Source organism: Hyla sarda, chromosome 2 (genome assembly GCF_029499605.1).
Source record: "Hyla sarda isolate aHylSar1 chromosome 2, aHylSar1.hap1, whole genome shotgun sequence".
Lineage (NCBI taxonomy): Eukaryota > Metazoa > Chordata > Amphibia > Anura > Hylidae > Hyla > Hyla sarda.
This window is the reverse complement of record NC_079190.1, coordinates 396,894,054-396,910,378: the sequence shown is the minus strand read 5'-3', so window position 1 is coordinate 396,910,378 and position 16,325 is coordinate 396,894,054.

Sequence of the window (16,325 nt, the reverse complement as noted above, 5' to 3'; positions counted from 1 at the left end):
TTACGCCTACTGGTAGGTGGTGTAGCTTTGTGCCTAAAAAAGTACCTTTGCGCACAAAATAGCGACTTTTGACAAAAGTCACAAATGATAAATACGTGACCACTGCATGGTCAAAAAGAAAAAGTTCTATAGATAGGCAAAAAGAGTGAAACTGTCTATATCAAAAGACGCATAAAAGTCTCTAAACATGCTGCTTGCGCCTGAACTGCGCCAAAACATAGACCATAAAAATATGCTCTAAGAGCAATGATAAATCTCCCCCTATATGTTTAGGCCCCCGACTGTTGAGTTCAGCTTTTTAACATGACATGAGTTTTTACTTTTTCGGGACACATATATACAGCTAGCTTGACCACTTTGTTGCAGAATGCCCAGTCTAAGGCAGAGGCTGGTCAGATCCAGAGGTTTATGGAGGCAGACATTGGTGGTGCTGTGCTTCCTTCCCTTTAGCACACTGTTTCCCAACTGGGGTGCCTCCAGCTGTTACAAAACTACAACTCCCAGCATGCCCGCACAGCCTTTGGCTGTCCGGGCATGCTGGGAGTTGTAGTTTTGCAACAGCTGGAGGCACCCTGGTTTGGAAACACTGCGCTAGCACGATGTGATTCTAATGGGCTGCGTAGGAAGAAGCAGTATACAGCTCAGCCAGGGGACTGCTCATCACTTTATATGGGTCTATTGACAGGAACCCATTCTGTTCTACAGGGAATGGCTCTCATTACTGACAGCTCATGACACAGCCTCTCCAGGACCCCAGCTTCCTAGATGTCCAGCATGTTATGCCTTATCAAAACATATCATCCAAGACATTTGTGTCCCCCCCCCCCCCCCCCCCCAAGGAGTGCTTTTTCTACATGAGCTCAATCCACGTCCCCTAATATTAACCTTGTCATTACTTTCATCAATCCCTGTCTCTGAATCCTCCGGCTTCGAAAACTCCAGGGAAGTTGTACTGCACACAGCTTGTGCTTTTGAGGACTCTCCACCCCCCACCAACTCTACAAAAACATCACCCTCCCTCCTCACCTCCTCCTTTTGATCACCAACAACTTGCAATCCCCAGGATCCCAGGCTGCATTATACTGCAATGTGCAGGAGGTGGGTGACTCTGCTTCAGCCTTCTTCTAGCATTCCCCTCATCCTTTTTTATTTTTATTTGCAGAACATACCCCCTCTATTTACCCTTCCTACCCATGCCCCTCACCTGTCATATCTGATCCTCCATGCCCTTATGTCTTTGATGTCTTTGGTCCTGTCCATGACTTCTATCAATGTAATGTATTCATGTTATTTTGGGTACCACTTTCAGCAGCACTCTTGTCCCCCTTCTCTTCCTGCTCACCCTAGGATGCCTCCAGCTGTTGCCTCCAGCTGTTGCCTCCAGCTGTTGCCTCCAGCCTCCAGCTGTTGCCTCCAGATGTTGCAAAACTGCAACTCCCAGCATGCCCGGACAGCCTTCGGCTGTCCGGGCATGCTGGGAGTTGTAGTTTTGCAACAGCTGTAGTCACCCTAGTTGAGAAACAATGCCCTATGCCCTGATCCTGGGCCCTTCTTCTCCCCTTACAGACTATGCTCAGTCTCCTATGGTCCTGCTCTATGCATCTACAGCTGTATGTGACATTTTAGCAGGGTTCCTCCCTTGACTTCATTTGAGGGAGATACCAAAGCTGCAGATTCCTCTTGACTGAACAGGAACTGGGACAAGTCTTTATTTTAGGACAGGATATAATTGTCATTAGGATATTCTGGGGACTTAACTCTTGCAGTGCCTTGAGTCCCGGGCAGGACAGTCCTCCTCCCCGGAGCCCCCTTTAGTAGTTGCCTTCTCCAGGCCCCCTTCTTCCGCTGCCCTCTCTTCTCTCCTCTCTTCCCCCCTCTCTCCTGAGCCTGCTCCCTGCTGATATAAATAGTAACATCTTCCCATTTCCTACATGGTGTCCGGATGACGTAGGAGACACGTAAATGTGTAGGTGCTGCTTGTGAATGAATGAGGAGCCTCGCTTGCTAGTACTACAGGCTGTGTATAAAAGCAGAGCGGGGCACTGGCTGGATGGAGCTCGGAGTTGGGGCAGGGAGCTGTCCAGTGCTGAAACCAAGGCGGGCGAGGGACACACCGGAGCGGAGCAGGTACGTTCTACATCCCCATCCTTCATACCCCGACAGGGGGCACTTAGTGCCGGGTGGGAAGGATAGATATGGAAAGTACCACAGACTAGTGCGCCGTGTATTGCAAGAATTACGGTAGATCCTCAGTAACACGTGCGGAGCAGCTCAGATCAAACTGCAACTAGAAGTCCGCAGTGTCTTCCCTTTGCTGTCAGGATGTCATTCTCATTGAGGACGGCTTATATATGGGTTGTATAGGACTGTTTATAGACGATATTAGGAAATAGGTAAATAGATACCAGTTATATAGACAGATAGGACCGGAAATGCTGGGTTTATTTTAACATACAAATACTGCATATATATCAATAGAAGTATATCTATTCATAGCAGTACTCACAAAGACTATATATCTGCAGTACCCTTATGTGGATATATATATATATGCAGAATATTTCTTTCAAATTAAATCTGTCTATCATCTATTTATTTTCTGTCTGTCCATCTATCTCTACCTATCTGTTTATCCCCTATCTAAAACTGCAAATATCTATCTATCTATCTATCTATCTATCATACTAATATATAGACACCCATCTCATATCTATCTATTTATCTATCTTTCATACTATTAGATAGATATACATCTCATATCTATCTATAATTCTTGGATTTTTTAAAATCTATAATTCTATCTATCTCATATCTATCTATCTGTCTATCTATCTATCATACTAATATATAGATACCATCTCATATCTATATATCTCATATCTATCTATCATACTAATATATAGATACCATCTCATATCTATATATCTCATATCTATCTATCATACTAATATATAGATACCCATCTCATATCTATCTATCGTACTAATATATAGATACCCATCTCATATCTATCTATCATACTAATATATAGATACCATCTCATATCTATCTATCATACTAACATATAGATACCCATCTCATATTGATCTATCATCTATCTATCTCATATCTATCTATTTATCTATCTATCATACTATTAGATAGATATACATCTCATATCTATCTATAATTCTATCTATCTATCTATCTATCCATAGTTTTATCTGTCTATCACCTATCAAAAAACTTTGACTATCCATAGAGCTGCAATAGTTAGGTGAGTTCCTCCACCCTTACATTTTGCCTCAGCACTTCTTCTCTATTAATGTTAGCCTTTGCGCAGCATACTGTTTTATTCAGATGGGTGGCTATTACTAATGCCAATTGCATATGCCCACTGCTCAGTAATCAGTGCCCCAACATGCTGGCTTGCAGAGTGCACGGAATAACAATCAGAGCTCGAAACCCATCACCCCCCAATCCGCACCAGTCCTCTGTACCCTTATCACAGCCACCCACTCACAGGATCATTCTGTTCTCTTAAATTCCACCCACTTCCGATCCACGCATTCTTCTCCGTGCCCCCCTCTGTCTGTGCACCCACTCTTTCCCTACCCTGATCTAAAGCTCTTATACTTCCCTATAGATATATATAGTTGAGCTGTTGAAGGCTACAGTTGTGATTCTCGCTCTCTGCCGCCTCTAGGTATGCTCCCTGCCCAGTTGTTGTTCCCTCTCTGCTGCTGTGTGTTGGATGTGTATGGTGGTGTATGGTGGGAGGTATTTCTGTGTGACTCATAATACAGCAGATCCCTTCCTCTCTCCATCCTTCCGATTCATATTTTCTTCTCCCTCCCTCCAGCTTTCCCTCTCCCTCCTATGCCAGTCATTTCTCTCCCCATTTGCTTGCACTCTCCCATTCAGATTGCAGCTCTTCTCCTCCCTATAGATTTCTTCTCTGACGTGTTTGTGGGGATGAGAAATTCATCTCTGCGTCAATGCAGCCCTTCCATTCACCTGCTGCAACCTGTTTTTAAAGGGGCAGGCAGCTCCCCTCTCTACCTGATCCCTCTCCCATACAGCAGGCTGTGTTTCCTTCATGCTCCGTTAGCAACAACCATTACACTGTGGGTATATTTAGCACCAGCTTTATGACTTGCTGGAAATAAAGGGCTTTGGATAGAGCCCCAGGATATCTGCGAGGCTGGAATAAGCAGCAGTTTAAGTTCTATTTTTATCACCTAGAATACATTGCTGCAGTGAGAGCATAAGAGAAATAGTCAATACAGAAGTGATCTACATAGCGCCAAACTTCACTTCCATTCCATGGTATGTATATATCTATAAGCATTATGTAGATGCAGACCTGTCATATACAGATTATATGTCATACAGATCCTATCTCTTTTAATGGGCTGATTATTTTTTTCTCACTCTTTAAAACAGTGGTCTCAAACCGTGTCCCTCCAGATGTTGCAAAACTTCAAATCCCAGCATGCCCGGACAGCCGAAGGCTGTCCGGGCATGCTGGGATTTGAAGTTTTGCAACATCTGGAGGGACACGGTTTGAGCCAACTGCTTTAAATGTATAGCCCCCCCCCCTTGCTATTGTGTCTTACCAGTTACAATTGGGGAGGGGGTAAGGCAAACAAATACTCAATGTATCTGCAGTAGCAGACTCCTCGTCACACCTGCTGCATCCATATAGAAAAGGATTGCAGCTCATATGTGAAGAAATGGTGTAAGATATAAATATATATGTTATGGAGTTACTGGGTCTATGTGATTACATTTCACTAGAAGGCTCCCACGCTCATCTAAGTCACATCTACTGCAGAGCCAGTGCTATATCCACCCACGTCCTTCCCAATCAGACGCTTCCTTGCTGTTGTCATGCGCTCTGCTTCATCTAGGAGGCTGGAGGTTCCCCTGCACCAGTGATGCTGCTCATCCATCGGTCATTGCATCGGCACCTTGGCTCTAGACTGCTTACTGTGAAACTGTGCTATAGGAACAGTAACAGTCTACAGTCATGGCTACTGACGTATGACTGTCACTTCTCTACCATGGCCACTGGGGGGCGTAAAGTCGGCTATATCAAAAGGAACAGACGAGTCAGAAGGACAATGGTTATGTGACCTGGAAATTGTAGACACAAATTGGAAAATACTGAAGACTTTATGAATACCAATGCAAATAGAAAGGAGATGATACCACAAGACATAGGAAAGAAAATTAGGAAACTCCATGAGAGAGAAAATGTCTATTGTACTGAATATGGGCGCAAGAGCAAATAGCTGGGAAGGTTTCATAGGACAGTATCTTCACCATAGCCAAGAGTATAATGGTGCTATACTGTCCATGGTGCTGAATTTTACTGCAAAAGCAAAGCAAAATATAGCTGTGCTATAGGTGTTATAAAATAGTATGTCCATCATAGCTGAGAAAGTAATAGTGATATACTGTCCATGGTGCTGAATGTTACTGCAGGGACTAATAAATGTGAAGGTTTCACTTGACAGTATCTACTCCATAGGGAATAGTATAATGATCCTATACTGTCCATGGTGCTGAATGTTACTGCAGGGACTAATAAATGTGAAGGTTTTACTTGACAGTGTCTACTCCATAGCGAATAGTGTAATGGTCCTATACTGTCCATGGTGCTGAATGTTACTGCAGGGACTAATAAATGTGAAGGTTTCACTTGACAGTATCTACTCCATAGGGAATAGTATAATGGTCCTATACTGTCCATGGTGCTGAATGTTACTGCAGGGACTAATAAATGTGAAGGTTTCACTTGACAGTATCTACTCCATAGGGAACAGTATAATGATCCTATACTGTCCATGGTGCTGAATGTTACTGCAGGGACTAATAAATGTGAAGGTTTCACTTGACAGTATCTACTCCATAGGGAATAGTATAATGATCCTATACTGTCCATGGTGCTGAATGTTACTGCAGGGACTAATAAATGTGAAGGTTTTACTTGACAGTGTCTACTCCATAGCGAATAGTATAATGGTCCTATACTGTCCAGGGTGCTGAATGTTACTGCAGGAACAAGTAGCTGTGTTTTAGGTGTTATATGACAGTATCTTCTTCATAGCTGAGAGTATTATAGTGCTGTGCTGTTCTTCGTGCTGAATGTCAGTAGATGTGTTATAGGACAGTATGTTCACCATAGCTGAGAAAATAATAGTGATATACTGTCCATGGTGCTGAATATGCGTGCAAAGCAAACAACTATGGTGCTTTAAAGGAGTACTTCGGCGCTTAGACAAGATGCCTGATCGCGGGGTAAGATGCCTGATCGCGGGGGTCCTGCTGCTGGGGACCCCCGTGATCTTGCACGCCGCCCTCCGTTAAAATCAGTCCCCGGTGCGTGTTCGCTCTGGGTCTGATTACTGTCGATCATGGGGCCGCCGCATTGTGACATCCTGGATCCGCCCCCATGTGACATCATGCTCCGCCCCCTCAATGCGAGCCTATGAGAGGGGGCGTGACAGCTGTCATGTCCCCTCCCATAGACTTGCATTGAGGGGCGGGGCGTGATGTCACACGGGGGCGGAGTCGTGACGTCACGATCTCAAAATCACCGTGGTCGGGAGCCGAAGCCTCCAGCGTTTACGGAAGCCGCAACAGGTGGATCCTGCAGCCGAGATCCCGGGGGTCCCCAGCGGCGGGACCCCCGCGATCTGACATCTTATCCCCTATCCTTAGGCGATAAGATGTCTAGGGGCGGAGTACCCCTTTAAGACCAGATGTACACAACAGCTGAGAGTATAGTAGTGGTATACTGTCCATGGTGCTGAATATAGGTGCAAGTGAAAGGGAGGAAGATTTATCGAAACCTGTGGAGAGGAAAAGTAGTGCAGTTGCCCATAGCAAACACATCAGATTGCTTATTTAATTTTTAAAAAGGCATCTGAAAACTGAAAGAAGCAATTTAATAGGTTGCTATAGGCAACTGCACTTGTCCTTGGTGCCGAAACAGAACAGAGTAAACAGCTATCATGAAGGTCTTGATAATAAATCGATGATAAATCGAGCTGTGGTCTTCTACCTGTGGCTTCTAGACCTACTAGAGTATTAGAAAATTATTTTTTAACTATGTGTTTAACATGTTATTTTCGGGACACAACAGACAATAGAACCTTTGGAAAGAGTTCACCAATCACAGGTGCAACCTACACTATTCCCTTTAATGGCCTCGGATATTCTTGCTTTGCATGAGTTTTATTCATTGACTCAGCGCAACTATCTTATTATTCTTTATCAACTTGTTTTTTTCTCTATTTTTAAAAGGGTTGTCTGGCTCACTTTCAATACCTTATTACTGAATTCTAAGTTAATAGAAAGGGCTCCTCATTAAAGACCCCAGCAATTAGCTAAAAGGAAAAATGGCTATAACGAGCATCTCTTGCTCTGGAGTATCTGCCACTCTCCTCCTATTCAGGGACAGTCTATTAATTTGCATAAGAGATGTTTAATGCTTCATTTCCCTTAAGGTGGCGCTGCAGGCAAATTGATCAAATACTAATGCTGGATTCCTACACAGATTCCAGCTGGGTGGTCTGGGGGTCCTAACAACAGGGCATTACATGGGCAGCTAATTGTTAGGGCTCCTGTTTTCCAAAATGGGATTACGAAAGCTTAAAGGGGGTACTCCACTGGCCAGTGTTTGGAACTAAATGTTCCGAAAGCTGTTTTTGCGCTGCGGGGGTCGGCCATGCCCCTTGCGATGTCATGATCACGCCCTCTCAATGCAAGTCTATGGGAGGGGGCGTGACGGCCGTCACGCCCCCTCCCATTGACTTGCATTGAGGGGGCGTGATCATGATGTCATGAGGGTCGTGGCCGACCCCCGCAGTGCAAAAACAGCGTTTGGAACATTTAATTCCAAATGCTGGCCTATGGAGTACCCCTTTAAGAAGCTTTCAATTGAAAGGCGAATGAAGTTGCTATCAACTCATACTTACATACAGAGTATTATATTTGACTGGAATAAATATACAGAACATCACAATAATACTTAATAAGTTAATTGGTAAATGATCCACTATTGGTTGGGCTGTTACGTGATATTGAAAGGTGATTTAAATGTATTAGGTAGCATACTAGTAATGATATGTGTTATATTATCAAGTACATTTTAATATTATCTATACTTGATTTGAAATTTCCATTAGAAAATTGTGCCACTCATATCCCTTAATGTACCCAGAGTAGATTAACTCTTTCCAGTGGCAAATGATGCCCTCATCGATCAGATGCAGTGATCTACTATTACTTTAAAACACTTTATTGAACTTTTAAATTTCATTATGATTAAACAAGAATTGGTATTATATACAGTATATCCATGTGATTCTATATGCACCCTAAAAGTCCATACTACAATAGACAATATAAAGCTTCACTGTCATCAATTTCTTTACTTCTGTATACAACTACCCTAAAATATCCCTTTTACCTTGAAACTGCTACTACACTGTTGGGTTCTGAAAGTGGTCGATTTATCAAAGCCCATGAAGAAGAAACATTGACCAGTTGCCCATAGCAACCAATCAAATTGCTTCTGTCATTTTTGAACAGGCCTGGTAGGGGAAAATAGTCAAATTCTCCTCTGCATAGGTTTTGATAAATCCCACCAATAGTGAACAAACAGAACTTAGCACTAAAAAAACAAAACAAAAATCAGTTCTTAAAATATAGTACAGCAATTTGCCTTCATATCCCATTCTTCAGGTTCCTGACACTACTTAAAGGAAATCTGTCATCAGAATCACCTGCACTAAACCTGTTACACAGGCTTGTAGTGCGGGTGATCCCGATTAAAATGCTTCTTACCTGCTTAAAAATGGTTCAGCGGTTCTTCAGATATCTATATTTTTAGTTTTCTGTTATTCCCTGGCTTGGGACTCAGTGGGAGGTGTTATCATCTGGGACTCGGCCACATGTCATTTTAGCTGGGCGCAGCTGCCACCCGGCTCATGAATATTCATGAACTTATCCTCGCGGCCCTCCCCACCAGACCTAGAAAAAGGAGTTAGACTACGAGGATAAGTTCATGAATATTCATGAGCCGGGCGGCAGCTCCGCCCACCTAGGATGACGTGTGGCCAAGTCCCAGATGATAAGACCTCCCACTGAGTCCCAAGTCAGGGAATAACAGAAAACTAAAAATAAAGATATCTGAGGAACCGCTGAACCATTTTTAACCAGGTAAGAAGCGTTTTAATCAGGATCACCCGCACTACAAGCCTGTGTAACAGGTTTAGTGCGGGTGATTCTAATGACAGATTTCCTTTAACCAAAAGATCATATGTAAAACTATATATATCACTGAAGGTCGAATTAAGATTAAATGAGTTGAGCAGATTTACCATGTAATTCCTTGCAAAACTTTGAGGGGAATTTATCATTTGCTTTTTTGCACCTTCTTTACTCCCCTTTTCTAGCTTGAATTTTTTCCCCTTTATGCCAGTATCAAATCTGCCAAATTTATTATATTATAATGCAATGTATTATTAAGATAGCGTATTTTTTAATGCACTTTTTGCCTTGTGGATTTTCTAGCCATCCATTGAGTGGAGTGAGACTGTGCAAAAAAAGTGGCAACCTAAAAAAGGCTCAAAAAAAGAATGCATCTAAAAATCTGTAAAACAAAACACTTAAAGGGTAGCTCCCACCATCCTATATATTTTTTTCTGTCCCTGCCTATTGCCAATCTATCCCTAACCCCCTCCCTGCTTTTAATTTTTATTTTTACTATATTAAAAATGCCTTTTGTCTGCCTGGCAGTGTGCTCACTACCAGGCAGACTTCCCCAGCAGGCACCACGTCACTGATGCCTGCTGGGGGGGACTTCCGCCCTTAGTTCATCTACACAGGGTGCCTCCAGCTGTTTCACCACTACAACTCCCAGCTTGCCATGACATCTATTGGCTGTCAGGGCATGCTGGGAGTTGTAGTATTGAAACAGCTGGAGGCACCCTGTGTAGATAAACTATTAGTTAGTTACATGCGGCGCTAGCCCGTCCCCTCCGTCTCCCTCCCCCCGCGCCATACCCGTTCCCTCCATCACAACCCCCCCCCGCATACCCCGTTCCCTCCATCACAAACCCCCCTCCCGCATACCCCGTTCCCTCATCACACTTACGGCAGAGTCCGGCAGCGGCAGAGGGACAGCGGCGGCGACGAGGCGGCGGCGATGTGCGGGAGGAGTGGCGTCCCAGTCAGTGGCCGGGGAGCCAATGCGCTCGCTCCCTGCCTGTCTGATTGACAGGCAGGGAGCGAGCGCAGGCTGAATGAAAAAGGACCGATGCCCGGCCGCATCAGTCATTTTTCAGGTGTGACGTCACGCCAGGCTGCAGCCGGCCACTAGGAGGGAGACCCCTACTGGTCGGTTTTCAAATGTAAATTAAAGCATTTTAATTTAAAAAAAAAATTATAAAAGTATATTAGCGATATGTTGTAGTACATAAGTACTACAACATATCAAAAAATAAAGTTGGTGACAGTGCCCATTTAAACCCTGCCCCTTTACAGAAATCACACCACTTTTACAAAAACCAACCATGCCCCTGCAGCAAAGTGTCTAAAACACAGTACACATGGGGTGCACAGCATGTTGGCTTTTACATGCAAAGTGTGTCCGGACTCAGGGGCATTTTCTGGTACATAAACCAGAATTTTGTTATCACACAACAAAGTATCCGAAGCTTGAAATGTATTTTGTTAACTGTTGTGTCTGTTTTTATGGAATAGAAGAAAATACTACAAGAATATGGAATTATTTAGTCTAGTAGGACATATGAAAGTCATAGATGAGAGTCTCCTAATTATGATCTTCTCTATGGGCCAGAGTGGAGAGACAACATGTAAGCAATAGCTGTCATGCGGGCACACCTGGCATGCCCATGTATTTACATAGATGGCCAATCATATGGTTGGCAGCATACAATTATACAGTTCCCTGCAGTGATCAGCCGATGGCTATGGCAGCTCTTATATTAGAAGGTTGTCTGTCATGAGATGACCCCTTTTATGTTTCAATTATCTTGGACACTGACTAAAGGGCATTAGACCCAACACCTCTACTATGTTACAGTAGGTAGTCTTCAAGCTATGTTTCCTTTTCATGTTAATCCTTGAGACATTTTACAAGGTTATATCACCCTGATATTGTCAACGCACTTTAAGTAGGGCATTTTCAGAAGGCATCAGTTCCATAGAAGGAAGGAAACAGATGGGACATATGGATGGGAGGGGAAAACTTCCCGAGCATGAATGTATTGACAGAAGGCACTAAAAAGTGAAAAGACAACACATCCAGCATAGCGGATATCACCAACATTACATAACAAGAAAAGTCATAGAAAAATATTCCAATTAGATTAATCATATAAATGCTGAATAAATAATCTTACTGGAAAGATGTTACAACCAGTTCAATTACTTTTCTACAGACACTGAATTATACTTACAAGAGAGATAAAGGGGGTAACCTGTTGGAGTTAAATCTGTACTGATGACGGGCAAGAACCCCGAAACAGCTGTCTGAAGATGGAGCCTCTTTCTTTTGGAGGAAATTCTAGTATTGACTAACAAGGAAGCTACTTTCAATAGGTGGCACTAGAGAGCCATCGTTTTTTCTTATGGTGAAAAGCTCCTTTGCAAGGGGGGGGGGGACATTTTAGACTGTTTACCTAATACTAGCAGGGTAGCAGGCACAGCATCTACTATTGGTACTGCAGATGAGGGGGCCACCTCCATCCTAAAGTCCTAAAGAGGAGTGGTAGTTAATGCTACCTGTGTTTTAAACACTGGGATGGGTGTGGAAACTGGATAATGAAAGAGGAGGAGTGAAGTTAGTAGAAAGGTGAGAGGCCAAGTGTGGGGGGAATAACAATCTCATACACTGACCAACTTATTTTGGTGTATCCTACAGTTTAATCACTGAAACGACATCAACATTTTTTCATATCGTAAGAAAGAAGGTCCACATTTATGGATACAAAGGCAGCTTAAAAATCTATCTTTGCAGAATGCAGACATGACATGATGCCATAATATGGGTGACACACTATAAGTGGAAAGAGATAAAAGTCCACTTACCCACCTATTATTCGGGAAGCAGGTGGCTGTTTAATATACTTAGTGCATAGAGATAAGGGAAGAATTTAATAAGATCAGTGTTTCATGAAAGACAACTTTTGACATGTTGCTCAGACATGTCAAAAGTTGTTCATCGCACCAGGTCTCACACCTGAGACTCTCTGCAATCAGGATTTATTAGCAGGGGAAGCGAGCATCTTTGTGTTCTACTCCCTAGCAGGCAGATTCAACCTACCTAGAAGTAAATGCAGAGAAAATATTGGATCTACTGGCCAGCTGCAGAGTAAAGCGCAATGAAGCCTGCTGCCTCGGCTAATAACTCATGATCGCAGGGGGTCTCAGGAGTGAGACCTGGTGCAATGAACAACTTTTGATGTGTCCAGATTTGTTTTTCATCATAGTAACACTTTAAGTAAACCCCCACCAATGCAGGCTTATATTGGATTTATCAAGTGGGGCCTCTAATCCAGGAGCATGTAACACTGGTGCATGTAATTTCCCATAAGGCTTTGATACGATGCCACTCACATAGTTGTGTGTAGAGCACCATAATGGATGTAGCCTATAGGTCACACCTATGCTATTTAGATATATTTTTTGCTCACCAACTACCTACATACTGTTTCCGATTTATTCATCTGCCTTAAACCAAAACTGTCTGGTTTTGCCAATAACAACCAATCACATCTCATCTTTCTTATTTTAACAAGCTCTGGGAAAATGAAACCTGTGCTACGATTGGTTGATTTGGAAAAAACAGACAATTTTGGTTTCAGGGAGATTGATAGATCTGAGTTTATTGTGTATAAACTGTACACAGTGGAAACACCCTTTTTGAACCAATATTCAGTCTACTTGCTATTAACATATAGCCTAAAAAATTCTTCTCGTTCTATATCTGATTTAAATCTGAAGTATAATCAAACCCTGAATACATTTTGTATTAAAGAGGTACACCAGTATTTTAAAACGTATCCCCTATCCACAAGAAAGAGAATAAGCATCTCACTGCAGGGGGTTTATCCGTGAGGACCCCCTGCAATCTCCAGAACGAGGTCCTGTCTCTTCCTGTGCATGGAGCAGTGTGTTGGTACACGCTCTATGCATTCTCTATGGAAGTGCTGGCGACATCCGAGTATAGCGCTCGTGTATCTCACACTCTCCCATAGACAGTGTATGGATGGTGCGTCAACTCACTGCTCCGTGCACAAGGAGAGATGGATCCCCGTTCTGCAGATCAGATGCTTATCCTAAGCTTTGAAGTACTGGGGTACCCTTTCAAGGAAGAAACAAGTGAAAGATATAAAACTGAGTATGGTATAAAAAAGCAATTTATGAACATAGTAATACAATGAATTGGTGAGCATTAAAGGGGTACTCCGGTGGAATTTTTTTTTTTTTTTTTTTTATCAACTGGTGCCAGAAAGTTAAACAGATTTGTAAATTACTTCTGTTAAAAAAATCTTTATCCTTCCAGTACTTATTAGCTGCTATATACTACAGATAAAGTTCTTTTCTTTTTGCATTAGTTTTTTCTGTCCACGGTGCTCTCTGCTGACACCTCTGTCCATAGCAGGAACTGTCCAGAACAGGAGCAAATCCCCATAGCAAACCTATGCTGCTCTGGACAGTTTCTGATACAGACAGAGGTGTCAGCAGAGAGCACTGTGGACAGGAAAAAAGAAAGGAAATCCAAAAACAAAAGAACTTTCTCTGTAATATACAGCCGCTAATAAGTACTGGAAGGATAAAGATTTTTTAATGGAAGTCATTTACAAATCTGTTTAACTTTCTGGCACCAGTTGATTAAAAAAAAACATTTCCACCGAAGTACCCCTTTAACAAGTAAAAATGATACATCAGTTTATACAGAATTCTTATCGAATCTTTGGTCCAACAGTCAAAAAGAACACTAGATCTTGGTATCATAATATATTCAGGGTCCCTGTCTATCTGGCTAAATACTGATTCATTGAAGGAGTTATCCAGCAAGAGAAAAACAGAGCTAATTTATTTAAAAAAAAAAAACAGCACCTTACCTGTCCGCAGGTTGTGTGGTATAACAACTTGGCTCCATTCACTTTGATGGAATTGAGCTGAAAAACTCCACCCAATCTGTAGACAAATAAGGTAAAGATTTTTTGAGAAGTCAGCTCTGTTTTATTTAGGGCACGTTCTCACTTGGTGTATACCCAGTGTATTTCACACTGCATAAAATCGGGAAATACGCTGTGTATCCCTCGCTCACCATTCACACAGGGCTTTCTGGCGGTAGCCCTATGTATGTAGTGAGTTTTGAAGGCGGGGCCATGTGTCGGCGTGACTGTGACGTGCGGCTCCGCCTCCAAAATTCACTGCACACATAGGGCTGCCACCGGAAAGCCCTGTGTGAATGGTGAGCGAGGGATACACAGCGTTTTTCCCGCTGCTTCTGCAGATTTTGCACAGCGTGGGATACGCTGCGTATACGCCAAGTGGGAACGTGCCCTTATGATAGATAACCCCTTTAAGAGTATAACACTTTTAAGGGTAATCATAATAATGGCACCATTGGGAAACAAAAATGGATTTAATGGAGTTTTTAGTCTGAATACATAGTGGGACACTAAAAGATAGAAAATATCTGGTTATGCCCAAGTAAATTTCCACACATAATATAAATAAGTCTGAGGTTCTGGACATATCAATTTCTTAATTCTTTGCAATAATCTGCAAATCCACAATAAAGACATTGAGGGGATTTATTAAAGACTGACATTACATGGTCTTTATGAAAAATACATTGGAATAGGATGCCTCAATAAATGTCCGCAATGAGCTGGGGGTGGATTTTAGCAACAATTTATGACCATTTTCTGTCATGAATTTTAGGAAATGTGTTGCCACACATTCCTGCTAAGCTTCACCCACTTTTAAGGTGTCAGTAGTGCAAAAACAGAAACTTTTTAAATCAGTTCAGGACGGCAATGTAGTCAGGGAATTTGCATGGCAGAATTTTTCATCACCGAAACAAAGAATGTTGAATCCAAAAACATCATGATGATAAAAGGTGGAGATCCACTTTAAAGGGGTTGTCCGGGAAAACTATTGATAGCATATCCAAAAGACTATTGATAGCTATTGATAGCCTATACATAGCTTATATAGCCACAGGATAGGTTATCACCTTTGATCAGCAGGGTGCCGACACTGGCACCCCTGTCGTTCAGTTGTTCACCACCTGCACTACACCGAGAATGGAATCGAAAGCAGTTGGCTCTGTACCCTCTGTAGTGGTGGCTCTATGATACTGCAGCCTCAGCACTTTTTAAATTCAATAGTAGTTGAGGCTTCAATACCCTGGTGCCGCCAGTTTACAGTGTGTAGAGCCAACAGCACTATTGTATAGATGTAATGTGGACACCGAACAGCTGATTGGTAGTCGTGTAGGTGGTTGCACCCCACTGATCGGCTATTGATAGCATACGCTGTGGATTGGCCAATAGTATGTTAATGGAAACCCTACTTTACGGGCCCGTTTACACTAGGAATTTCCACACAGAATTTCTAGGAGGAGATTCTGCAGGGATTCAGCTTGCAGCAGAATTCCATTGTTCTGAATGTGATTCTGCTGCTCAGCTCACACTACAGAAGTTCTATATGGGAACGTCTGTGGCGGAATTGAATATGTTCAATCTTCCATCACAATCCACCAGAGAAGTCCCGACACTGCGCTTTTGTGAATGGGACTGTGCTTACTGTCTGTAGCATATTGCCGCAGACATTAACTGCAGATTTCGCAGGGGGCTGCTGTAAGTGGAATCTGCCTGTGATTTTAACAAGAATATTCGGTAGTGTGAATGAGCCCTTAGACTGTAGAGTCATTTATCCTTCACTAGTAACATCCTTATGATCTGGCCACAGACACTTTTATAAATCAGCTAAACGCACTTTTAGGGTACGTTCACACGTACGCAGATTTGATGCACAGGATTTTCTGCTGCAGATTTTAATGTAAACTAAATGACTGAGCACAACTTCTAATCTGCAGTTACAAATCCTGCGCATCAAATCTGCTCAGGATCCTGCATGTGTAAGCAATATTTCTATGTATAAACATCATGCGCCATGATCGTACATGGGGGCATATGATCTTCACACCAGACAGCCGGGCGCTTGTCATTTTCCAGTGAATAAAAGTTAACAAATAAATATTTTCCTAGCGGATAGCGCACACC